We start from the raw sequence: 27347 nt of genomic DNA, 5'->3' as shown, positions 1-27347 counted from the left end.
ATCTTGCAGGGCCCAACTCAAATGGCTCAGCCCCCAAGGAGAATTTAATTGCTCCCTCTTCTGTAGTCTCACAACAGCCAGAACAGACTGGCCTGAATAGTCCACTGTATGCAAATCCGTCCCCGCAACAGGCTAGATGGTCCAGGGGACAGTTTCGTCCTCATGTTCCTGACTCCAGCGTAAGCAATGGAAAACCAGACTGAGCTCCTCACGGGGGCTGTAGTCACCATCGCCAACAAAGGTCAGTTCAATACCCCAAGCGAGCTAGACTGGTGCTACCCCAAGAGTGCTTCCCAAACAGGCGACACCAGCATCTCCTGGGAGATTGTGAGAAATGCAAATTCTCAGGCTGGGCCCCGTCATACAGAATCAGAATCCCTGAGGCTGGGGCCCAGGAATCTGCCTCAACAAGATCCTCAGATGATCATCCCACACAACGTGGAGCTGGAGAAATTCTGTATCAAACCAGGGCTTCTCAAACCTCAGGGCCATGTGCACATGAATCACCTGGGGTCCTGGTTCCACTGCACACTCTGATTCAGTGGGTCCAGGACAGGGCCCGGGAGTCTGCATTGCTAACAAGCTCCCAGGAGATGCTGATGCTGCTGGTCTGCGGGCCACACTGGGAGCAGCAAAGTCCTAATGACTGAACAAAGGGAGAAGGAACCAGTCCAAGTCTAGCCCTTGGAAATACCGATTAGGAACAGCCTCTGCTCGGAATGTAAGGTTTGGTATTTGTTGAAAGCATTTGAGAGAAGAATCATTTCATTATGAGCTAGTTAGCTCTTACTACACACTTTTTCTCTGAAATGACTGCTGAGCCATTTAAAAGCAAGCACTGAACGGGCAGATTCCTGTGAACCCTTGAAAGCAGGGACTACATCTTACTCATTCTGTTTCCACTTAGTACCTAGCATAGAGCTGCTTGATAAAGGTTTGCTGAATGAATAAATGATATTTAAGGCTTTTGCTCCTGAACGGCAAGTCATTATTTATTTAGGGAAAATGGATGCAACTTTCCTAAGTGTGAGCTGTCTTCCCCTCAAAAGAAGTTTATAAGGAATATTATCTTCCCTTTGAGCAGATGAAAGAAGAGAACAGAAGAATTAACCAGGAGAGGTAATGTTTTGCTTTGATTGCTGCGGCTCTTATTAGCCAATGCAGTTGATGTGTAGGAAGTGAGAAGACAGAGTATCCCAAATTCACATTTCACCCGCTTCTAACGTGGAGAACCTGATTATTTGTTAGCAATGGTTTCTGTGGTGTCTGAGCAAAATAACATCAGGAACATATCATGTGAACCAGCTAAACTATGCCACCAAGGAAACCATGAGAGATTAATTTGGAACTGCTGAGACCCTAGGTGTCCGTGGAAGTATCATTATTGGACACACCTGAAAGAATATGACAACAACAGTATACAGCGCATGGATTTTCCCACTTTTCAATTAAAAAAAGTTGCCATTGGAATCAATCACATGGGCACGAATATTTTCTTTCAGTGAAGTTAATTTAGGGGTTAATTAGCAGCTTAGATTCACGGGACCACGAAAAGAATGGGGTCTATATGGAGAGTTGCCAGATAAAATACAGGGCACCCAGTTAACGTCTGATTCTAGATAAACAATGAACACTTTAAATATAAGTGTGTCCCAAACATTGCACTGTTGTTTATCTGAAATTCAAATGTAACTGGGTGCTAGATCCGGCCACCCAAGTACATGAATCCCAGTCAATGAGCCTCCAAGCTGGGCTTAGGGGTTTGTACCTGGAGTCCCAGCTCCCCTCGGAGGTTTAGCCAAGAAGACAACTTGAGCCCTGGACCACAGCCATTAATATTCAGCTATATACAAAGAGTCAACTACGTACAAAGCACATGCCCGGCAACGTAGGAGACTCTAATAAATTAAGAACATAAATCCCTTCTTTGTATGCAGGGGCTAGAGAAATTAAAGTCTATTTAACCGTTATGTCTTACATGAGTTCTTACAGTGGCTGAAATGCTATTGCTACTGACTCTCCTTCTTAGCGGATGAATCAAGCAAGCAGTCATCATTTCCTGACTTTCTGCTCTGTGTCTGATACGAGAAAACTATAAAATAAGGTTTTTCCCTCCAAAATCTTATCACCTTGATGGGGAGACCCATGAAGCAATTAGGGAAGAATTTAACGTTACGCTCTGCAGAATTGTTAAATTCAGAGAAAGCAAGGCCCTGGGTCAGAATTATGGGGAAGCCCTCAAAAAATGATGGAGGTTGAGCTGGGTTGGGTAACGTGTGAATAAGCATATTAGAAATTTCAAAGAAATCTTAAAATGGCCTCTTAAATGTCTCTTAAGAAAAGTGGTTTAATTCACTTGTAAATGTTCGAACGTGATCGAAGAAAACATCCTGATCCCTCAGAGCTGTTCTCAGGTACTTTATTCCACCCTCAGATTCCTTAAGATATACAAAAACCGAACTTAGGGCTTCCCTGGTGGCGCAGTGGTTGAGAGTCCGCCTGCCGATGCAGGAGACACGGGTCCGTGCCCCGGTCCGGGAAGATCCCACACGCTGCGGAGCGGCTAGGCCCCGTGAGCCATGGCCACTGAGCCTGCGCGTCTGGAGCTTGTGCTCCACACGGGAGAGGCCACAATAGTGAGAGGCCCGTGTACCGCAAAAAGATACACAAAAACTGAACTTAAATTTTTTACGTTATTTCAGTACCTAGGTTATCGTCACAAAATGCCATGTGAATATCCATCCACACATCTCTGGGCGCCCACCATGTACCAGGCACATGACTAGGAATCACAGCAGCGACATCTCAGCCCTCACGGAGCTCAATCTTTCTTCTGTTTACCAGAAATCACCCTTGTCATAATTAGTATTGACTCCTGGGAGCCACACAGAACAAGCTTACATATCATATAAACTCGTCTCATGTATCTTGCAAATATTTGAGGGCTATAATTTCCCTACTTAGTTTACTCTTCCTATCATCGACCAATTTCCCTTCAGCATGGTTTATATTCCTACCATCATGTTATTGTCACTCTTGTTTGTCCAGACTAGAGCATTCAGAACTGAAAGTAATGATCCCAGTGTAAGATATAGCACCAAGAACAACATATTAAATAACAGAGTAGAACTATTAACCATCATGAGCTGGATATTATACTTTTTGCAAATAAAGTCTAACATTAGGTTCACTTTTTTTAGGCAGCTGCACAACTGTTGGCATATGAAGAAGATAAGCTCCATGGGGGTAGGGATTTTTGACTATTTTGTTCACTACTGTCTCCCCAATGGTAAGAAAAGGGCATGGCAGGTAGTACTCTCAATACATGTTAGAGTGAATTAATGAATGACTGGATGGATGAATGGGAGAATATAAAGTTTAGGGTCAATTAAATGACCAGATCATTCTTACCTGAACTTCTGCCAAACAAGATCTCCTTTCTTACTCAGGCTTGACCTTTTGAGCTTAACGTCTTCACTTTAGCTTCATTCGACTCAATCTTTTGGGTCCCATGCAATGCTTCAAATGATCAGAAATATTCTGAATTTTGATTCTCTCTTCTATTATAGTTACCACCCCTCTCCACTTTGGGCCATCTGCATATTTTGTTGGTACACATTCATACCGTATGTCTTCATCTACATTCCTAGTTAAAGTCTTAAGTGAGAGTCACATGCCAGAACTCCATGGTATTCCACCAGAGACCCCATCAAGAAAACCAAGACATTAATCAGCTGGCTTCAACGGCTGCTGAGTTACAAACCCAGCAGTCTTAGCCCATAGTTTACTGTACTAACCATAAGTAGACAATTAGATTCTCGGCTGAAGTGGCATTCCTCACTTTTACACAGCACATAATACTATTTGAAAGGGAAATGGAATGTTTGGGAAGTTTTGTTCTTAGTAAACCCATGGTGACTTCTAGCAACTACTACAGTCTTTACTAAATGATTATAAACCATATGCTTAATTTACTGTTCCAGAACTTTGCTGTGCATTGGAGCCAAATTTCCCCGTCTATACATCTCACAGTCTACCTTTTTCATATCTGGAAAATTTGCCGACATCTCTCATATTGTTTTCTCAAATATTTCAACTGTGACTTTTTTGCGATAAGTGCGATTTCCTTAGTCCCCTGGGATGTAACACATCTAAACCTGGTGAACTAATTTTATAACTTTCTTTAGGCCCCACTTACATAGCTGTTTTCTACATACCATTTACTGAGTGTTAAGTCTGTGTCAAAACTATACTAAGTATTTTTAAGGATTTCATTTAATACAGCAATCCTACAAAGTAGCTATCATTCTCCCTATTTTTAAAAGAGGAAAACTAAGACCCCCAGGAGGCTAAGAAAGTGTTCCAAGGTCATACTACTAGTAACTGGAATTGCCAAGATTCTAACTCCCAAGACCCTGTTCAAGCACTTATAACTTCATATTAACTAGTAACTATGAGAATACCTAACAGTTCACATAAATTCAGTTATCTGCACAGAATTACCACACCTAAAGCATTAAATTTCATAACTAACAATATGATATCCACTTCTGAGGGGAGTGGGGCAGAGATTTCTTCTACTATCCTGAACGCTACTGGAAGCTCTCAAGATACTTGGTTATACACGTCCTGACAGATGAAATCCCAGCGGGTCAAAGGGAACCAGAGGCAGAGATATTCAGAAGCAGAAGGAACAGTTAGGAGTCCAGAAATTACAATTAGGAAGAGCCTTGCATCAGCCTACATCTGCTGGTATCATCAGAAGGGGGAAGAAAATGGACAGAGAGAAGAGGTGGGGCATCTCAGCTACAAGCAAATGAAAACCAAGGTTCTGTTAACCCTGCATACTAAATACCTGTAGGTCAGTACTCGGTCTCTCCAAAACACGGCCAAGAGGGCCTCCAAACATGAGGAATGTCCACCCTCAAACAGCAGTCCTTTCTAAGCTATGCGTAATTCAAAAGAATAATGTCACTGAAAGCAACTCTGCGATGAAAAGAACCTCTTAATTTTTTTTTTTGCGGTACGCGGGCCTCTCACTGTTGTGGCCTCTCCCGTTGCGGAGCACAGGCTCCGGACGCGCAGGCTCAGTGGCCGTGGCTCACGGGCCCAGCCGCTCCGCGGCACGTGGGATCCTCCCAGACCGGGGCACGAACCCACGTCCCCTGCATCGGCAGGCAGACTCCCAACAACTGCGCCACCGGGGAAGCCCCTCTCTTAATTTTAATCACTTATCTACCAGGCCCAAAGTAAGCACTGTCTGGTATATCTATGTACAGAGGGTAAATGGTTTAGGTGGTAATCTTCTCTAAAGTCTCCATAATCTGCAATAATGGACAGAAGAGGTGGATAGAGGGAAGTGGGCCCAGGGCAGAGAGAGGGAGAGAAAAGTTGAATGGGAAAACAGCATATGGGCAGTGAGGCAGACTTCTGCCTGCATGGTAACTGACAGCCAAGCAAGAAAACCCTAGAAAGAGCCAGGAAACCATTTTAAAGTTAATTCATGCAAAAAATCGTGCCAACTGCACAAGTAGGCCCCATTCCAAACCCCCAGGCTGAAGAGAACATCAGGACCCAAAGGACGGGCATCCTATTGACTACACGTGCTCCTATGAAAATGACAGTGACATCATTTCTCCCTCTGGTCTAATTCTCCATGGTCCCAGGAGCCACACATTTTGAACTCCATATGAACTGAGGAAAGTTAGAAAAACACAAAAGAGAAGAGAAGAGAAAGGAAAATCCAACATTTTTTGCTTGTTTTCATCCTATCGTGGTTCACTGATCTGGAGTGGGGAGGGGGGGCGTGGGGTGGGAAGACCATGGCAGTAATTATGAGCACTAAGAGAATTATCAGAAGGAAAGGCAACAAAACACCTTTCCTTTGGGTGGTCCTTGGAAAAGGTCACTTATCTACTCAACTTAAAGAGGCCACAAGAAGGTAAGAGATGGAAGGAAATATAACCAGAAGGGGCAGACAGGAGACACGGTGATTACTAGTGAAAGCAGAACAAATATGGTGGAGGAACCAATCTCGGCTCCTCTGGGCCACCCCAGTTCTTTCATCCCTTGTCTTTGTACATACTGCACTGTATCCATCTGTTTGTATGCGTATGTGTGTACATAGTTAAATGGTTTTATTTGCAGAGAATAAAAGTCTAGAAGGATACATGTTAAACAAGTAAATGAGTACCTCAAAAAGTGTGCTATAGGATGGGAGGAAATTTTCACCCTCCAGTTTTTTTTAACTGAGGTTCTTCATCTGAACAGAACAGAGAAAACTGATTTGAGTGACTATTTTCTCAATTCTCCCAAGGATGGCACAGGGGAGAAAGTGAATTCACTATATACAATAAATGCTTTAGGGAATTAGGGCCTGATTCTCTCACTGAACCCAAGTAGAGAAAGGTTGATGGACTGTTGTACTGCCAGACTTTTACAAAGAGGTAATTTTTAAAAGGCTCTTGATCAAAATCATCAACACCTGATTCACCAAAATGTATCCATAATGCTGGACACAAGGAAACACATATTGATTAGTTCAAGTGCTGAAGCAATCAAGCGATAGGTTGGGTCTCAGCTCTGACACATCTAACTGCAAGATTCTGGACAAGCCTTTAAATACTTTCTGACTTGATTTCCTCATTTGTTAACTGAACATTAAATGATGTGGTTTCATTATCTATGTATACACACACATATATATACATGTATAGAAGAAAAAATATTATATATATACACATACATGTATCATGTTACATATAGAGAGAGATCTTGTCTATTAAAAATATAGGGGGCTTCCCTGGTGGCGCAGTGGTTAAGAATCCGCCTGCCAATGCAGGGGACACAGGTTCGAGCCCTGGTCCGGGAAGATCCCACAAGCCGCAGAACAACTAAGCCCGTGCGCCACAACTACTGAGCCTGCGCTCTAGAGCCCACGTGCCACAACTATTGAAGCCCAAGCACCTAGAGCCTGTGCTCCGCAACAAGAGAAGCCACTGCAATGAGAAGCCCACGCACCACAACGAAGAGTAGCCCCCGCGCACCGCAACTGGAGAAAGCCCACACGCAGCAACAAAGACCCAACGCAGCCAATAAATAAATTAATTAATCAATTATTTAAAAAAGAATATAGAGCACTCCAGGAAAGGCGAGGGTTCAAAATCCAAAGCTTCGAGTCATCTTTTTTTGATGCCAGCAGATGACGCTGTAATCAACAGGACACCAAGAGGCAAAAGACTGGTATCTGAATCAACTACATCTTAAGAACGCAAGCCAATTTGTTTGTTTAAGGATTAAGTACCACATGTGATATCTCCTCATTTTGAAATGAGTTTTGCTTTGAATCCTTCAAAACAAACAAACAACAATTAAAACCTTGTGCACTGCTGACCACATGTTCAAAAAAGCATCTCAGGCATCCTTAGTACAATGCAGGCTACACAGGGTGGAGGCCTGGCCAGCATTTGTACAGAAGGAGGCAGGGCTGGAGCCTGTAATGGTACCACGGGAGGGGCGCTAACTAGGCTGGCTCTGTCTCTAGGGGAAAATGATGGACATTCTCTCTAGGACAGAAAATGGTGTATGTCAGTCACATCATTTTCCAGAGTCTTAGTTTCCTCATCTAGAAATTAACTAGGCAAACAGGAGGCTCCCTCAGGTCCTTTCCAACTCTAACAATCAATGAATTCAAAATTAAGGAGGCAAAGCATATTGAGGTATAAAGGATCCCACAATGCTCGATTCTAAGCCAATATTCAGTGTACCAGAACACCGCTTGCTACACAGAAACCTGGATAACGAGTCATGCTTCAACAGGTTCTTTTGCGTGGGTAAGTTTGTCAGTTAGACGTGGAATAGAATTTATTGAGATAAGAATCCATTCACATGGAAAAGACCTTCTTTTCCCTCTCCCAAAGTCAGCTTCTACAAGGCCCTGAACCAACAGAGAAAGGACCAAGTGATTTGTTCATGTCTGGAATAACTCCAGAAGTTCCAACCAAGGCCTGGTTAGCTTTAGTCCAAAGGAGAAATGTTAGGTCCAAACCAGTGGGAAAAACCCAGTGCCTGGCACATACCAACACTCTGCGAGTATTGTAGAAGAACGGATAAATGAATGAACAATGAACTCCAGCCTTCCTCAAGTCTTACAGACCAAAGGCACTCAAAAGCTGGGCACCGGAATCAAAAAAGGTTAGAAGATTTGACTCTCTGTAATTCTTTACTACTCCTATTACCACCCATGATAAATTACAGGTGGGTCTCAAAATCGGCTGTATGTTAGAATTACCAGAGGAGTTTTAAAATGTATGACACCTGGATCTAGTCCCTGGACATTATGATTAAATTGGCTTGGGAAGTAGCCTAGGCTTCTGGATATTTTTGGGAAAAAAAAAAAATCGAAGTGATTCAAATGTAAAGTTTGAGAACCACTGGTAAGTCACTGAGTTAATGAAAACCTTAGATGGTGAGGAAGGATTTACCTTTAAATACTTGGCCGAATACGTTTATTTCATAATTGATCTGATTTAAAGGTAAGATTCAGGGTGTCCTGAGACTAAAGGTTCAAGGCAACTTGCCCAACGTATTAGTCGTCTGGGAAAAAGAATATGAAAAATTAACAATTTTCAACCGGTTAACCATAACATTTCTAGTATTTCTTAGTAAGGCTTTGAAACACTAACACATTTAAGGGAATGTTGTGGTTTCCTTCTCTGGATTTTTGGGTAACTGTCCGTCAAAGGGTAATATACATTTCTCGGGATGTTTTAACATGAGAATAGATGCCTTGCACTCCTGAAGAACATAAGGCACACACCTGCCTGAAAACAGAGATAAAGTCTTGTAACTTTCTAGCTCCACTGATATGAAAACACAGTCTCCAGAGGCACCTTAGAAGGAGAATCTCAGAAAGCTCGTTCCAGGTTCACTGCAGGTAATTCCAAGGCGAATTCAGAAGCCACGCCCATGTGAGTTCCTGTGATGACCTATAACCAGGTGCCAATGGCCTGGGCTCCATCCTGCAGCTTCATCACAAACACCCTGTGCCCCAGACTGAAGACACTGGGCTTGCATTCAAGAAGCATCTTAGAGGCTTCTAGCTCTGAACACTTCCATTCACGTGCGTATAAAGGAAAGGGGACCAAGACAATGCACTAGAATCTTGGGAAAAGGCATCATATCGTTTTTCTTTCCTATCGTGAGAGCCCTGTGTTTTCTCTGTGCTGATACCCACAGCGAGGTCCTGTATTTCACAACTTGAATCCAGGACTCTGCGAAGTCCGTAGGTGCCCAGAATGGCGCAGGGGCATGGCCCTGGCACAGCACAGCCTGCACGTGGACACAGAGCCCCGGGAGCACGGGTAAGAAACGAAGAGGCACAAGTCTGCTGCCTGTTCTCCTTGCAGATAATGAAGCATCAGGGCCACCCACGCGAGCACGATCCTGGGCAGCTCCCTAAATCTGCTGGAATATTGTGCTGTTTATTGATAAAGCGAGAAGCAAATTATAAAAGAAAAAGTTGGGATGAAAAAGGGTAAGAAGGAAAAAGAGAGATGGAGAGAAGTCTGCTCTGAACAACTGTCTCCCGTCAGCTCCATTTCAGACTTAGGAGGATGGAACTTAGGCTGTAAAACGCTCCTCACCGTTCCAGGAAAGTGCCCACGTTCAGAGACAACAAACACCAAACTAAGCGTTCTTTAGCTTTTGCACATCAGTAATTAAAGCCGTCACACAGCTCGCTTAGGTCAGCCCCAGGCTTCAGAAAATCAAGTGCATTCAATGGAAAAAAACAGTGTTCAGGCACTTACATGGTGGGAATTCATGAGGGTGTTTGTGGCTGGTTGTGTGCTACATATATATATATATATATATATATATATAAAATTTTTAAAAACACAGAGATAATCACTATGAGTGTCTAATAACGGCAAATCTGTGTTCTTTCTTGAGAAAGCAAGAGCAAGTTTCTTCACACCTGAGATTAGAGGCACGATTAGAAAGAACAGCATGTTGGACTTCTCTAGTGGTCCAGTGGTTAAGATTCTGCGCTTCCACTGCAGGGGGTGCGGGTTCCATCCCTAGCCAGGGAAGTTCCGCATGCCGTGCAGTGCGGCCAAAAACAACAAAAAAGAAAAAAGAAAGAACAGCATGTTTTGCTTTGTCGACGATTTGTTAAGAGGATGTGTCTGATCTATGCATCGCCTCTCCAAATCGCAGTTTTATGGAAGATGGGTGTGAAATGCAGAGACAGTTCGGAGTTTATAGTTATATGATGTCCTGCTAATAAAAGATGATGATGACCCAGGGGATGAGCGCCAGGGCTGTGAGCAAATTCTCAGGAATGATACTGTTCACAGATGGTGGCTCATAAACTAATCGCTATTCACCCAGTTTTCTATTCAGAGTTTAAAGGAGAATTAGGAAAGCAATTGTGCTGTGAGGGAGAAGGGGATGGGAGAAGTCCAGCCACACAGATTGTCCCTGACAGCTACACAAGGGTAGCTGGGGAGGGGAGGGGGGCCGTCCCTGGACTCCTCGGCTCAAGCAGAGCAGCTGAAGTGCTCAGGCGATGGCCACGGTCTGCGAGCCAAAGAGTGGGGAGGGTGGGCCAGGCTGAGGTCATACACAGCCCGCCGGGTGCATTTTAGGTGACTGCCTTTTTCAGAGCAAAGCCATGGAGACTTTTTTCCTCCAAACATCCAAGCATCTTAGTCCAACGGCCAGACTTCCTTGAGGTCACTTTGGACCCATGCTTTCCAATCTGGTTTCTCCCAAATCCTCCAGATTCTCAATAAATATCTTAGAAACCATCACGAAATACAACTTTCACAGATCCAACTCTAATAGATACCAAATGTGAACACAGTGGAAACTACCAGCACGTTCCCTTGTGTTCTCCTTGAAAGCCTCTGTAATAAATAAAAGTTATAAAATTGGACTTATGTCACGCTGGTGAAATACTATTATTTCTTACCTGTTTGTGTACTGGGGCTCTATATGTATAAGAATTTATTTTTTTATTTTTTTCTATATGTATAAGAATTTATTCTTTTTCGTTTTTTAGAAGAACTTATTTTTTTAAAAAAGAAGAAAAGAAAACGAAAAAGGAAACCAGTGCACTAAATAATACGAAAGTGAATAAAAAAGTTTCTTCCCTACTCTACCTAGAGAAGACGAGTATTATGAATATATTTTCAGATACAAAGGGAAGACCTGTCCTCAGAAAGTCATTCCGCAAGATGCTAATGTTCTTCCTGAATCGTTGGCCTCTTTAGAGTTATTTCTTTTAACTTACGTTAAAATCAGGAAGAAGCCAACCATGCAACAACAGAGACAGGAAGGGGGTGAGGCGCTACGTACACACGTACGTGTACACGTGCCCACAGGCATCCACGCACACACACATGCATATACACATACATACATACATTGTGGGGCCACTCTCCTTAAGCCCAGTCTGAAGTCACACAGTGCTGGATCTAACAGCATTGCAGTTGCTATTCCACCAGAGGCTGGGGGGCAGTCAGCACTGTGGAAGACACTCTTGCAGGCACAGAGCCTGGCAGAATGATTTATCTCAGGGAAAGGATGCCAAGAACATTTGAGGGGTAAAGGAACAGAAAAAATAAGGGCCTGGGTGGAGGAAGGTGCAAAGTGTGGTGCCTCTTGAAAAGCATGCACAAAACTGAGTCAGGATGATTTCCCACCCTGTGATGCCGAATCAGAAGGCAGAGGAAGCCCCGGTGTGGACGTGAGCTGGTTAATTCAGGAGCCCTAGGGGGAAGCAAACTCCAACGTGGGAATGCAGACTGTCAGTTCTAGGATCTTGCAATAAGGGTGTGGAGTCAGATGAACCATCTGGTAGTGCTCCCTCTTTCACGGTTTTTTTTTTTTCTTCCCTCTTTTCTCTGCAGGGGGGTGAGGGACGGGGCTGGTGGTAAACGAAGCATCTGAAGCTCTAATGTGACCTGATGACAAAGAAACACCCAGAGGCCCAGCTTAACAAGACAGTCCATCAGCTGTCATGATGAACCCTGCACAAGAATGCCACCCACTGCACTGCAGGTGGGGCAGCAGGGGAAGGGAAGCGAAAAGCACGACCTCTTACTGTCACCGCCACTCTTCCTCGAAGTTCACTGCATACAAGAGCCCTTGGAAGAGCATCAGGGCACATTATTTCCAGAAAGCTTGCATAAAACTCACAGACCTAGACTCCATCAAACATCCAGAGAGTACCTATGGGTGCCAGACCTGAGGCCAAGCAGTGGGGTTAGAAAGATAAATAAAACAGAGTCCCTGAAACCCAGTGGCTCCCTCGCCAGCTCAGGAAGACAGGTGTGTATGTAAACATCAGGATACAGCACAGCCAACCTCCTGCCAGGGAGCCGGACGCGGATCATGGAAGCACAGCCTGCTCCCATGTCTTATTCTGCCCGGGCACTCAGCAGGGCTGCACCCGGGGAGCTGACACGCGCTCTGGGTTTTGGCAGGTTTGCCAGGCATAGAAAAACAAGGAAAAGGGCACTCCAGAGACAGGGAACAGCATTTGCAAAGACACAGAAGAGTGATGTGGACATAAGGATACTCAGATGGATGGGGAAGAAATCGATGAGAGCAGACTGGGGAAAATTATGAGAAGCTTGCTTGCCAGGTTCAACAGAGTGGGTTTTATGCCAAAGGCACTAGGAAGCTGGATACACGTGTCAACCTCCAGCTCTGAAAAAAGTACATGTAGTGTTTTGTTTGGCAGGGATATTTAAATATAGCCAATATTTCATAATAACTATAAATGGAGTATTACCCCCTAAAAATTATGAATCACTATGTTGTACACCTGAAACTTATAATATTATAAATACCTCATTTTTTAAAAAGAGCAATACCAAAAAGAAATACATTAATTGCTTAACTAAGCCATGTGACATAGTTCCTTACAAACCATGCCTGAAATCCTAACCCTCTCTCTCTCCTACTGATGTTGTCACTTTAAACATGAAATTTCACTTTCTTCCACTTTTAACCTCCCAGGTGGGAAGTTCATACGCACTTTTCTCTTTCGTCATAAACAAGTAGAAAAGTCAACTTGACCACAGTGTAAATGTCTAGATGTCCTTGGGGACCGAGGTCAATGCAAGAGCTCTTAGTAAGTAGTGATGGAAAGGTTGGAATCCTGCAAAATGTCAAGTTCATGACTCTTTTTACCAATAGTTTTTTTTTTTTTTTTCCCTCTGAAAGAGAAGAGAATTGTGAGAAAGAAAACAATATCTGTCATGATCTGGGGTTTTGTTCTTCAGAGTCTTCCTACATCTCTAGAATCGGGATCCCACTGATGGAATATTTCTTATTATTTTCAAAACCACACTGTAGATGTTGGAAAGACCTTTTCCTCTTCATCAGCCACCAACACTTGCCAGCTACGTGATGGGATTTCTGGGCTCCACGAGCCCAGAACACAGTTTCTATGGGCTCCAACACACAGCCTCTGGTCATCTGTCAGGCCAGCCTCTCTCTCCTTTTAGAGACATATCTATCTGCTCTATTTTTCTTCTTAACTGTTGTTCAAACTTAGTACCTAATAATAACACAGAATGAAAGTCAAAGCAGCAGACCTCACAGCTGCCTCTCTGGATTAGTGTGAACTCAAACTTGGCAAAGCACAGATCTTAAGAGATACTGAATAGACATAGGGTTTCAAAGTGAACACTAGCCCCTCAACTCCAGATATATAGGACAAGACTCTGCTGTGAGATTAGATCAAATAAACAGACCAACACTGAAATCTGTCTCTGGGGGTGGTATGATCACCAAGAGTCCCATGTAATATAAGCAGGCACATTTGCAGCTCCTACCCAACTCCCTGAAAACACCATTACTAGGCTCGTGGAACCTGGGAATGATGTATATATTTGCAAGTTTCTGGCAACTCTGATGATTAGCCAAATTTGGGAGCCAATGTCTCAGCCAGCCCTCCATTTACAGATGGGGAAATTAAATGACTACTTCACAAATGGTCAGCCGGTTATGATGACAGTCTGTCCCAGGGTATAACTCCTTTATATTCTATGGAGAAACGACTTTTGTATAAATGAAGTTATAAATCAAAACAACACACTCTGAAATAACACTTGTTCTACCTCCTTCCAGATTTGACTTTTGCGTTCTGGGGCTCCTTTCATGGTGGTGGCGTGGGGAGGATTCCTGGGGTCAAAGTCTAGGGCACACACCCTGGGCAGGACATCTCCTAGGTCACGTGTCCTTGACCCTGCAGTCTCCCTCCCTCTCCATATATGTATATATTCATATACATAAATATGTCCATACATTTTCACAGAGATGGATTTTCTACTAAGCATCGCCAAACAACATTTTTAAGGAAACTGCTATATGTTTCTAAAGTAAAAGAAATCAGCATGACAAAGGATAAAGAATTGCTAAAGTTTTAAAGTAATAATTTCCTACAATTCAGTTGGACTTTGATTTTTTTTTCCTTGTTCACTTCCATATTTTTTTGTAATAACTATCATTTACTTAGAGCTTTCTATGTGCAGGACCCTGGGCTGATCACATTTCATTTCAATAACTGAAAATGCTAGGGGATGGACCTATTATCCTTATTTTATAAGAAAGGAAACTGAGATTTAAGGGGATTGGGCAATTGGCCCAAAATTAGTTCACTGGAATGTCCTGAATTCAAACCCATGACTGTCTTATTGGGAAGGAAAGTCTGGGTGTAGTCCCCTACATTTCTTTAAGATAAGTAAATTTTTCCAGAGAAAGAGAAGTCTTACTATTTCTGTAACATTATAAGAATATTAGTCACATAACAAGATTTTTTTTTTTCAAATTTCTATTACCTGTAATGGTGGTCAGAGAGGATTCTTTAGAGCTCCACAAGTCAGACAGGGAGAAACTCTGAACATTCAAATGAAACAATATTAAAAAATTCTCACTGATATTGCAGGAAATTACTCTCCTAATATCCTTGAAAAAAATCTTTGAAAATCTACAAGAATGCTTTACACTTCAGAGATCATCTCCCACACTGAGACTTGAGTTTTTACCCAGCTTCTGGATAAAAATAATTAACAGAATAAACCAGAGAGCAAGTAATTCTTCTCATAGAAATTTATTTTCTGTTTTGTGGAAGACACTAAACAGAAACTATTTACAATGTTTCAATCACTTACTAAAAAGCTAGACATGTATAAAAAAATTACAGAAATTCTCCAAAAAGCATGAAAATGATTTAAATAAAGTCAGAACGCCTCATGATGCAGATGGACAAATAAACATTTCCTTAGAAACGTTTACAACACAGGCAGCATTTTTAGATAAACTGCTCAGAAGTTATTTTTTGGAAACTCCGATGATGTCCATGTAACCCTCTTCCTTCGTGAAGTTCTTGAGTTTTCACTCGATCTACATCATTCCCACACAGCTTGTGCTTTGGGGAAAGTTAACTGGCAGTAAGATTGGGGCATTTGGCTCAGACCTTGAACAAGGAAGCAACTGATCTCAAAGTTGCTGGCAGCCCTCATGGGACCACAAGAAGGAACTAACAATAGGATGACATTGTGGAGAACAGAGCAAAGAAACTGATAGAAACCAAGGTCTTGATCTCAGTATCATTTCACTGAATGAAACCAAATGAAAGCCAGCCCTATCTTTGGAGAATCAGACACATCAACCAATTTCCCTCCTTGACTGTTGAAGCCAATTTCTAATACAAGCTTTGTTTTCTGTTGCTTGCGATCAAATGCATCCTAATGGATAGAGAGGGTCCAAAAAGTGAAGTTCATATAACTTACGCCATAAGTGTGAACAAAAATAGAAGTTTGTTTCATATCTAGGTTTAGCAATAAATTTGAAAATGATAGCATCGCCTTAATAACGAATATAACATTATTATTAGTCCTGACTAAAAATAGCAGGGGATAAATGGTTGCTCCTGTCAGAGTGTGGGAAAACGTTCACTGCTCTTCATATACTTCACAAAAATGTGCAACCACTTAAAAATGTGAAAAGAATAAGGAAGACAGAGAAGGATACAAACTTTGGAATGATTCTCAGAGATGTGAGACATATGGTAAAGGTCAGAGGTTAAGAAAACGAGAGTTTCACAGAAGAAAAGGAATGGATTTAAGCCATTTGTGAAGATTTTCTAACCTTCACACAATCCCACTTGGATTTCTGCGTATTTGAAATCCAATCCTAACACAGGAAATTTCTACAGGAGCCATTTGACACCCATCTCCACTTTCTTCAGAGATAAGGAAGAGGTCCCCTGAATGCAGCCTTAGAGGAATATTAACATGAAATTGGTATTAACTTGTAATGGCTTATGAAAAAATAATGAGGAAAGTCATTTCTCTGTGGAGTTACACAAGATATGAATCAGAGCTTTCAGTGCCTGTAAGGAAAAATGTGTAATTTAGCACAAAAGGCCTGGAGCCCCTTCGGAATCAGAGGGAAGACTGCACAATGAGGGGGTCACTAAAATTCCAGGGGAAGCTCCAAAGCTCAGATGGCTGAGAGCAGCCAGGAACCCCGAGGAAAAGGCGAGGGGAGCCGTGCACTGAGAAAGCAACAACCGAGAGAGGAAACGAAGGCAACATCTAAGAAGGTCATGGAGGTTTCCAGGGATGCGGCCAATGCTGTGGGTAAGGAAATATTCAATCTGGTGGCCTACTGAGATGGTGTTATCTGATTTGTCACAAACATGGAAGGAACTGAGTTTGGGTGTCAAAGGTTTGGTCATTTGGCACAGTCCTCTGTTTTGAGCTGTGTTTATTTTTTGACTCACACGAATGGAGAAAAGAGACATTTATTGTTGTTGGGAAATTCAGAGAAGTAACTCTGTCCTGTTTTACTCAGGCAGCCCTAGTGCAAGAAGTAACAGGGTGAGAGCCTCTTGGCGGGGGGGACTTTAACACCCCAAAGAAGGCTAGGTCACACAGACCGCATTAAATATAAATATATAAATATATATCTATATATAGTTTGGTGAGGAGAATAAATATGTTACGTCTAGTCTTTATAGTCATTTTGGGGAAAAGAAAAGAAAAAGAAGTTATGTAACTCAGTCTCTTCCAAGACTACTTTTGACTCTTTATTTTTATATTTTACCTCAAATATACTAGGAAACACTGTTAAGTTTTCTTCACAGAATATTCCCCTACACTCGCTGGAAATGACTACACAGTCTTCTTCTACATTGTCAAGAGCCAATCATAACTCGAAACCCTAAAATAAACTAAAGAGAGTGGGTGGTAAAAGTAAATGAAAAGCATAAAAAACATGGAAAAAAAACAAAAAGAAACCAGTGTTAGGGTAAATTTAATTTATTGTGTCATTTATTATTGGCAGAATTATTTTTGAATCTAGCTTCTGGCCATGTGTAAATTTAATTAGTATGCCTTCCATGTCCTCTTTCAAGCTATTTATTTTTCCAGTATTGGAAAGAATATGTTCTGAGCCAGCCCTGGGGAAAATCTCCAGAAATTTCCTTTCAGGTCTATATTTTCAATTGCCTTTGGGTGTGCCTCCTCGACCAATCATCTGTCCATTTAACTGTGGTATGATTTAGTTCACACTTTCCCATCTCACCTACAAGGATATTCATTAATTTATTCAACAAACGTTTATTGAAGCCTTATTATGTGCCAGTCCCTACACGCGCTGGACCAAATGACTCTTGGCTTCAAGGAAATCACAGTCTAGTCCATCGATGGGCCAGTGAATATTTACAACGCACTCTGGATAACAGGTACAGCATCTCCAAGCACATGAGAGTTTGTCTGTGTCAAAATTTTGCTGAAAATCCTATGCTGACTCAAAGTGATTCCTGCTTCCTTTTCTTACGGTGTTCAAAGCCCATCTCCTCCATGGTATGTTTTCGAGTCTGTCCAGGATCAACTTATTCCTCATAGTCCTAGATTTACATGTTTTGATGATTTAAATATTGACTTTTTTTTTTAAGTCAAAATAGTTTATCAAAATTGTATTTTGGGCTTCCCTGGTGGCACAGTGGTTGAGAGTCCACCTGCCGATGCAGGGGACGCAGGTTCGTGCCCCGGTCCGGGAGGATCCCACATGCCGCGGAGTGGCTAAGCCAGCGAGCCGTGGCCGCTGAGCCTGCGCGTCCGGAGCCTGTGCTCCGCAGCGGGAGAGGCCACAACAGCGAGAGGCCCGCGTACCGAAAAGAATAAAAATTGTATTTTAAGCCAAAGAATATCCATGATGTTGGATAAATTATTCTTTAAAATCAGTCTGAAAGAATTTAGTTAGAATATGCAGTTTAGAGATTCCTGATCTTTTTCATGTCACCACAGGGTGAAAAAAAGATCATATTTGTAGAGCCCTGAAGTAAAGACAGATGTAGGTCACGAATGTACTTTTTACCAATTACAGAGAGATGCAAGTAGCCTGATTCCATCTCATGAAAGAAAAAATTTGTATTTGTTTATATCTATTTCTCACATCCTCATGGTTTCCACAGAGAAAACAAACTACTACTTGCTTTGTGAAATTTACTAGCTGATCTGTCCACAGGCTTACAAATAAGATCCCCCAATGTGGCTCAGTGCCACCCATACAACCTACACTTGAATCTAATACGTGGAAAGCGCTGTACTAGCTTCTTGAGGCCCCACCTGTGAGACAGACAGAAGAACCCCTATTTCTACAGTGAAGGAACCTGGGAATGGAGAGACGCCCTAACCTGCCAAATACCCTGGAGCTCGGTTTTCCTGATTCTAAAAGCCTTTTCCTTTCCACCATCCCTACTGGCAAAACACGTAACTTTGGCAAAGCCTTGCTTAATTGCATGGGGTGAAGGCAAGCTGACAGCAAACAAAACCCCCAACTGGGAGAAATAGTCTCATGTGCAGAATAAATGAAAAGAGTTTTCTAGGAGTAGAAATTGCTGGGTCTAGGAACACAGATTCCTCCCAGTGAGAGGAAGGAACCGTTCTGCAGAATAATAATAAGGACATCTGTCGGTTTCTGTCATCCAAAAGGGGAGTTTCACAAAATGTTATATTATAGGGTTTCTTCCCTCTTGTTAAAGTCTCAGAGTTTGAGGAACTGGCACTGTAAAAAAATCAACGATTATTCTAGTAGATCTACCAAGAGAGTTTTCCTGTAAAATTTCAGTTGCATAGAAGTCTCCAACTGAACAGTGGGAACATGGATAGACTCTCTAAAATAAGGAATATATATCCTTAACAATTTAACAATCAGTGGATCGTTAAATAGTAATCCTTTTCCAGAGAGCACTGCAATGAAAAATGCCTAGGGGCTTAGATGATCTGGTAATGAATGCAAGAGCATGCAAATCAATGTAACTGAACAAATAATAAACAGATGGACAGTGGAAAACAAAATGTTAATTACAAAGTAAATAAACATTAGATCTCCTTTAGAGCAAGTTTTCACATGAATGTGTCCTAGAGAAAATGAAGATGAAAATTCTCCTGAGGTTTCCCTTCAGATGAAGGGCAGATGAACAAGATAGTTAACCCTTAGAGCACTTTCTGGTTCTGAAAAACATTTTTTCCGTATTTGTAAGGCAAAAACGGGAGAGAGGATTTTCTGCTGCTGGAAGTCCCGTATGTGGCTGTCAACTGAATTAATTCATTCCTACAATTCAGCAGATAGGTACTGAATATTCTGTATGTCCCAGGAAGGAGCTACGTGGTAGAGCTAAAGAGGGAGCCAGAGGGATGAGGTCCCAGTGCTTGTGAAGAAAACGGTCCAGAGAGGGTGAAGAAGGACAGCAGACAAGTAAGATCATTTATGACTGTAACGAACACTGGAAGGGAGGTGGTGGGACAAGAGGAACAGTGATGGAGATGACAGTGGCCAGAGAACGTGTCCCTGAGGATGTGTTTTCTGCCACAGCAGAGGGAAGGTAGACAGCTCACCTTCCTCCATCCTGCTCTTCTTCCACATTTACAGACTTGATGGTACAAAAAGAGGGATGGGCAGGGATGGCTGCACAGCCAGTGTGGGACAGAGTTCACCCGTTCCTTCATCAGACGTTTACTGAGCTCTGAGGATATTACTACGTGTGAGCTCCTCGGGTTTTCCAAGGAGACTCCAGCGAGCAGGCTGTTCTGATGCCGCATGTTATGTTAACATAGGGGTTATGGGATCACGCAGGAGGGGAGCCTGGCCAGCTGCAGGGGCTCAGAGAAGACTTCCTGACGGAAATGCATGTGGCAGATGAAGGATGAGGAGAATTCATCCAGGAAAAGTGGTGTGTGGGTGGGGGATAAAGGGGACAGAGTCTTCCAGGTAGAGAGAAGGGCCTTTGCAAAAGGCCCGAGGTGCCCGAGATCACAGTGCGTGGCGAGCAGCAAGGGTTTTCAATGGTCAGATTATAAAGGGCTGGGGGTGAGGATGGGGAAGGCTTGGTGGACGCAGTGGGATAAAGCCAAGAACAAAGGTTGGATCTTGGAGAGCAACCAGGCTAGGAGTTGGAACTTTATCCAGATGGCAATGCAAAGCCATTCAAAGCAGATCTGAGGAAGGTCACGGATGAGAGTTTTGGATCTGAGAATGAGAAAAAGTGAAACATTAGCCAGGAGCCTAGACTTCATCAATCCCCACCCCAACTTTGCAATGAACTTTCAGTCAATCAATGATGGAGGTACGTGAGTGTGTTTGTGTAGAGGGGGAGGGGAAGGAGAGGGAAAAGATGAGATGTAGAGGGGGGCGGGGGGAATGGAGAGATAGAGAGAGAGAGAGAGAGAGGAGGAAGAGAGACGGTTCCTGCAAACACAGCAGCACCCTCTTTCCCTGCCGTGAGGTCCTTCTCACCACAAGTATGTCTGGAACCCCACCCCACCATTCTGCTGCCTCTGGTCCCTGGAGGCACAGGCTGGGAGGAGCCGTGGGAGCAGGGAGGTGGAGAGGAGATATTATGAGGCTATGGGCTGGGATGCTGGGTGGCCTTCCCCTCCTCTCTAAGATTAGAAGCCAGCCTGTGCATCTGTGATGTCTTCCCTCTTGTTTGCATGTCAAACCAGAGAAGCAGCACGTTTCTTTCCGTCTTATGCCATATGGTTCATGTTCCCATCTGAGTGATACGCCTGAATATATAGCACCACAGCCTCACAAAGGGGAAAGGAACCGAGGACACTTTACCACTACCAAGGATGCTTCACCGCTAGCTCCTAACCGTGTTCTCCAACAGACTGCTTCTTCCAAGGATAAAAAAGATTGCCAACACTTGCGCGATTTTTGCAGCTGACATGGCTTCCCAACAACGAGGGCACCTGTATATCAGCAGGTCCAGTAGCACCAACATCGGGACTCTTCCTGGACCTTCTACAGTATTAATGTTGCCTCTACCTCCCTCTACACCCGGGCCAGCCAGTGATGAGATTAAGAAGGAAACTTAAGTCATATGTCCATGTGTTTTCATAAAAGAAAGACACAAATGCCATCATCAATGGGCAGGAAGGTAATGTAACAATGAGATTCACTTCCTCCTATTAGAGTTAAAAAAACAACGCTTAACTTTTTAGAGGGGAGAATACTCTAAACAGAGGTATATGCAGTCATCACGTTTTAGGGATCCAAGTTTCCAAATCCTCTTCAAAGAGAGTATGGTGTTGATTTCTAGCTGCTTTTGCACACGCCTGTTGTGTTGGCGCTCACGTGTGCTGATCAGGAAGATTAGAGAACAAAGGAAACATGCCCAGTATTCTGGGAAAATGTGACCAGCGCTCTGACCTGTGCTGCAACAGTGACTGATGGAGGGGCAAGATGCCAGAACCAAAATTTCATACTGAAAATCACTGTGAAATAGTAGGAAAAAACTTGGCTTTGGAGAAACTTGGGTTCAAATTCCCATTCCAACATCTACTGACTGTATAATGTTAAACAAGGTACTTGACCTGTTTTCTTATCAGTAAAAACAGAGTACAGGCACACCTAGTTTAACTGCACTTCACTTTATTGAGCTCTGCTTTACTGCGCTTCACAGGTACTGCGGGGGTTATTTTTGGGTTTTTTTTTTGTTTTTTACAAATTGAAGGTTTCTGGTAACTCTGTCAAGCAAATCTACCAGTGCCGTTTTTCCAACGGCATTTGCTCTCTTCACGTCTCTGTGTCACATTTTGGTAATTCTCACAATATTTCAAGCTTTTTCATTATTAGTATATTTGTGATGGTGGTCTGTGATCAGTGATCTTTGATGTCACTACTGCCAAAAGACTATGACTCGCTGAAGGCTAAGATGATGGTTAGCATTTTTTAGTAATGAAGTATTTTAAAATTAAGGTGTATACATTTCTTTTATACTTAATGCTACTGCCCATTTAATAGTCTACAGTATAATGTGGACATAACTTTTATGTGCACTGGGAAACCAAAAAATTCATGTGACTCACTTTATTATGATATTCGCTTTATTGCAGGGGTCTAGAACCAAACCTGCCATATCTCCAAGGTATGTCTGTAAATAATATGCCCCTTCTAGGATTATGGTGAGAATTAAATCAAATACAAATGTGATTACATATCAAGTATATGTTATACATTTTACATATATAAAATACCTAGTAATAGTGCCTTGGCTAAATAAAACACACCTATCAGGGCTCCCCTGGTGGTGCAGTGGTTGAGAGTCCGCCTGCCGATGCAGGGGACACGGGTTCGTGCCCCGGTCCGGGAAGATCCCACATGCCGCGGAGCGGCTGGGCCCGTGAGCCATGGCCGCTGGGCCTGTGCGTCCGGAGCCTGTGCTCCACAGCGGGAGAGGCCACAGCAGTGAGAGGCCCGCGTACCACACACACACACAAAAATACACCTATCAGCAAGGGAAGCTGTAAAAACTCCAGTCTTTCCTCAAAATGAAAAGAGGTCTGTAAGACGGACGGTGGTGCTGGCTGCACAGAAATGTGATGTACTTACTGCCACCGAATTATACACGTAAAATGGCGAAGATGGTAAATTTCCTGTGCATTTTGCCGCAACTTAAAAAACCTCCAAGGACAATTTGGAAAGTGTTGGAATGTCCAGACGGAGAAACTCACAGTGATCAAGAGGGAGATTTCTTCCACTTTAAATTCGTTGCTTTTCTTTCCAGCCCAGGGGATTGTTAAGTAGTGAATTGTTAGTAATAAGAATGTTCAATGGGGCATCATTTAAATATAAAATGAAACACTGGGTTTTATCAGGAGTCACATATTTTAGAAAAGAAGAAAGAGAAAGAATTAACCCTTATAAGATAAAAGCCTTAGTTCTGCAGATCACTGCTCCCAATTTTAACTTAGGTTTAACATTTATAAATAAAATCAGTTTTGCTGCATTAAAATATGGAGGCCTCATTTCCAGTAACTATGGACATTTGAAGGACCATGAACCAATAGATCTGAAATGCAGAGGGGCTTCCTGCATCCCTGCAGGAAGGTCCCCTGGGTTCCTCCTCTCTATCAAGGGTGCATTTATCCCTTCACCCACCCCCAGACTGGAGTTCCTTGAGGGCAGGACCTTGTCCTGTGCTCCTGGTCGATGCCATGGGCTCAGAGGGCACTCAGTAAACTTGTGAGTGAACACAACTTTATACTTCATCTACTCCAGATGGTGAAGTCTGAATAGTTTTACACTAAATCAGGTGTTTCACTGATTACAGGTCTTAAAGCAAACAAACAACTGAGAGAGGCTGTTGGGTTTCCGGAGAGAAGTGAAAAGCACCCACTTGACCTGGGCTGGAAGTCGCAGGAGGTGGTGGTTCTTGGTCTTCTGTCCAGCACAACCAGATGGACCAGGCCTGGACGGTCACGGAGCTGGGACAGCCTGGCGCTCGGTCTGCAGCGCCCAAACCCTCACCCTCTCATCGTCCTCTCCCATATCCTTCACGGTGTGTATCCACTTCTGAAATTATGAGGTTCACTGTCTATGTCCCGTACCCTTTCCCCTTCAGTGTAAACTCCATCAAAATGGAGACTGCATCTGTCTTGGTTACTATTGTATCGTATCTCCTAGAACAGCATGTGACACATGCCAAATGAATGAATGAATGAAAGAATGAATGAATGAACAGCTGCACAAAACAAATCCTAATCTCCTGCTTGTGCTGTCACCCAAGCCCTGCTGAACATGGCCAGAACCCTGGCCACCATCATGACCCCTGGCTCATGTCATCATGAGGTCCCCAACGAGGGAACCTTGAGATGTTGCCTCTTGGTGGCAGGGAAGGTGACAGGGAATGAGCTGGTAGGAAGAACCACCAAACTAGACTCTAGCTACACGGACAGGAAACAGCGGCAAAGAGTCAAGAATCATAGTGATGCTCAGTGGGGAAGTTGCAGGTGGCTCTGCAGGGCTGGCCAGAGTGTCCCTGAATGGAATCCACAGAAGAAAAGGGAGGTGCAGGGCCAGCAGGACAGGGGACACGAGTTCCTGGTCCCCATGCCACTGAGCTAGAGGAGGAGGTGAGAAATCTCCCACCCAGAGCTCTGCCCCTGTAGAAGGACAACTGACAGGACAAGAAGACGGTCACTGGGGGCTGTCTTACAGCTGAAAACAGCTGCCGGAGGGGAACCTGGGGCATCTGTCTGTTTGGAGGCGTCTCCTGAAAAAGCAGATGGGTTTTTAGGTTACGTTTTATTTTTTCTCTCCCCAGCCAAGCAGCGCACATTCGACGCTGTGTGGCCAGAGGAGATGACGGTACAGTCGAGAAGGGGGATGCTAACGCACAAGGACCCATCAAGGAATTACTTCAGCAACAGGGCAAACAACTGTTTCCAACCACGACGGGGTTGAAAATCATCCTTCAAGAAACAAAAAGCTCCTACTCGGACCCCAGGACAACCCAAGCCCGTCAGCAGCTGGCCTCAGGCTCTCCCAGTTCCCACAGTGCCACTGAGTGGCCCAGAAGGAATCCTCCATCCAAGGTCCAGTTGAGCCGAGCCTGAGAAATATTCTTTCTGTGCAGACTTCAAACTACCCAGATCAGGGCCTCGAGAGTCAAGTGAATGTAAAAGGTCAGGGTGTCCAGGACAAAAGCCTGTGCCCAGCCTTTTCGGAAGCATAGCTTTGATTTTTCACACAGTCTTAGGGACCAAGTTTCTACAATCACCCTGAGCGGCCTGTGTAGGTATCTGACAATGCTTACTGTTAGCAAGCTCGTGAGGCCACAACACTCTCTGTCACTACACTTGAAGTTGACCTTCTCCAGTTTAACCTTCTGCCGAGATGGAAGGAACTTGCCAGAAACCTCAGTTATCTGAGCATTACTGTTGCCTCTCAACTGCATTAACCTTCTCCCGTAAGATGACTACGGCAGGCTTTGATCTATTTGCTTGTTCCTCTCAGGCACGGCTCCACTCTCCCCTCATTCTCCCGAAGTGTGGCGGCCAAGACAGAACACGCCCCTGCAGGGATGGGACCCGTTGTAGGAAAGGAGTGACTTCTTAGCTCACACTCAGCTCCCAACACGCATGTTACTACCTTTTTATCTACCAGAGGAGGCCCGACTCACTCGCTGTGGGTCAGCCCCTTGGGGCCTGGCTAGAGGAGACCCACCAACTGGGAGACACCCCACCTTTTAGGCCAAGCACAAGACCACAGACAGAAAGAACTCCCAACGGGCCATCAGAAGGGCTGGGTTGGGCTTCCCTGGTGGTGCAGTGGTTAAGAATCCGCCTGCCAATGCAGGGGACACGGGATCAAGCCCTGGTCTGTGAAGATCCCACATGCTGCGGAGCAACTAAGCCCGTGTACCACAACTACTGAGCCTGCACTCTGGAGCCCGCGAGCCACAACTACTGAGCCTGTGTGCCACAACTACTGAAGCCCGTACGCCTAGAGCCCATGTTCCGCAACAAGAGAAGCCACCGCAATGAGAAGTCCGCATACCACAACCAAGAGTAGGCCCCGCTGGCCGCAACTAGAGAAAGCCCGTGCGCAGCAACGAAGACCCAATGCAGCCAAAAATAAATAAATTAATAAAAAAGAAAAGACAGAAGGTCCAGAGGCAGAAATGAGCTTGCCAGTGAGAAGAGGATACTGGGGAGAAGAGGCGGTATTACAGTTATGTAAGAGATGACCAGGTGATAAACAGCGTCAAAGATCAGGGTGAGGAATTTGGGCTTAACTGTTAGAATCCTATACCCTTAGGGTTGGAAAGGGGTCATTAGTCCAAACTACACCCAAAGCAAGATGAAAAGCCCATGTTGGAAGCATTAAAGCCCTTCTAGCCTGAGGTCCCTCCGAACTCACTAAAGATCAGGTGATCAGTACAGAGGGACACAGCCCCACTTCTATCCACCCTCATTCTATGACCATAATAACCCTGAACTCATAACCTTCTCAATAGACGGTCCCCTTTCTTCTGTACCTGGAGCCTCTCGCTTGAGAGGATGCTACCAGCAAACACTGGTTCAAGCCCAGAGAAATGGATCATCCTAACAAAATCGAGAACTCTAAAATTAAACAAACAAACAAAAAATGCCATTCGGCTCTTCTAAGAGTTACCATGTGGCACTTTTCTGCAAGATACTGGGGAGGTTGAAACAAAACCAGAGGTAGAGAATGTGTCCCGTCTCTAATGCCTATAATCAGATCTTCCCACACAAGGAGCTCCTCCCTTCCCAGCCACAAAGGCCTCTAACTTTGCTCTAAGTGACGTGCTGACAATCTCGACATGGGGTGCACGCAAGAGTTCTGGCAGGAAGGACAAGTCTTTAGCTCTGTTTCTGTACTGCTTTTAATTTCTATTTATTTATTGTCATCTTGGGCTTTCAACACCTTGGAACAAGATGTTTCCACGGCAGCAGGTGGAGGGCAAAGTTGATTGCATAAAGTTATAATTTTCAAGATCATGATAAAATAAATCCCCTGGTAAATTAAACAAAATGGTAATATTTGTCACATGCTTTTTAAAAACTAACAAGCAAGAATTGAGCATCTAATAAAAACATCCCCTTTAAGTGCAGACCATTAACGCTCTGTTGTTTTATCTTTGCTCTGTAGCTTCATAACAGTTTTTAGAACAGACTAAATATTAAGGTGTTGAGACCAGGAAAGTTTGCTGCACCCCTGAGTACGATGCAAAGCCTTTTACTTTTTCCAAGGTTAACCACATTTCAGAGCAACGTCCCAACGCCAGTGGTGCTCAAATGAAGGAATGCATCAGAATCAAGGAGAGAGCTTCTACAAACACAAATCCCAGGACCCTGCCCCAGGCTTAATGAGTCAGAATCTCTGCAAGGGAATCACAGGGTTTCCTCAGTTACACCCACAGTTAAGACAATGAAATTACTTTCTAACTGTGAATTTTCTCCTTTAATAAGCTCTGTAAAGAAAAATGCAAAGTATGAAAACATTCTAGT

The 27347-nt window shown here is 43.6% G+C and overlaps 1 protein-coding gene across 5 annotated transcripts in view; it reads right to left on the bottom strand.

Annotated features, from left to right (window-relative positions):
- The window catches only part of CAMK1D (calcium/calmodulin dependent protein kinase ID), a 417102-nt gene that overhangs the window by 158097 nt on the left and 231658 nt on the right, over positions 1-27347 (bottom strand). The gene's annotated exons all lie outside the window — the stretch shown is intronic.

The sequence above is a fragment of the Pseudorca crassidens genome, chromosome 1 (genome assembly GCF_039906515.1).
Source record: "Pseudorca crassidens isolate mPseCra1 chromosome 1, mPseCra1.hap1, whole genome shotgun sequence".
NCBI lineage: Eukaryota > Metazoa > Chordata > Mammalia > Artiodactyla > Delphinidae > Pseudorca > Pseudorca crassidens.
Note: the sequence above shows the minus strand (reverse complement) of the source record. Positions and strands in the feature narration are given on the sequence as shown.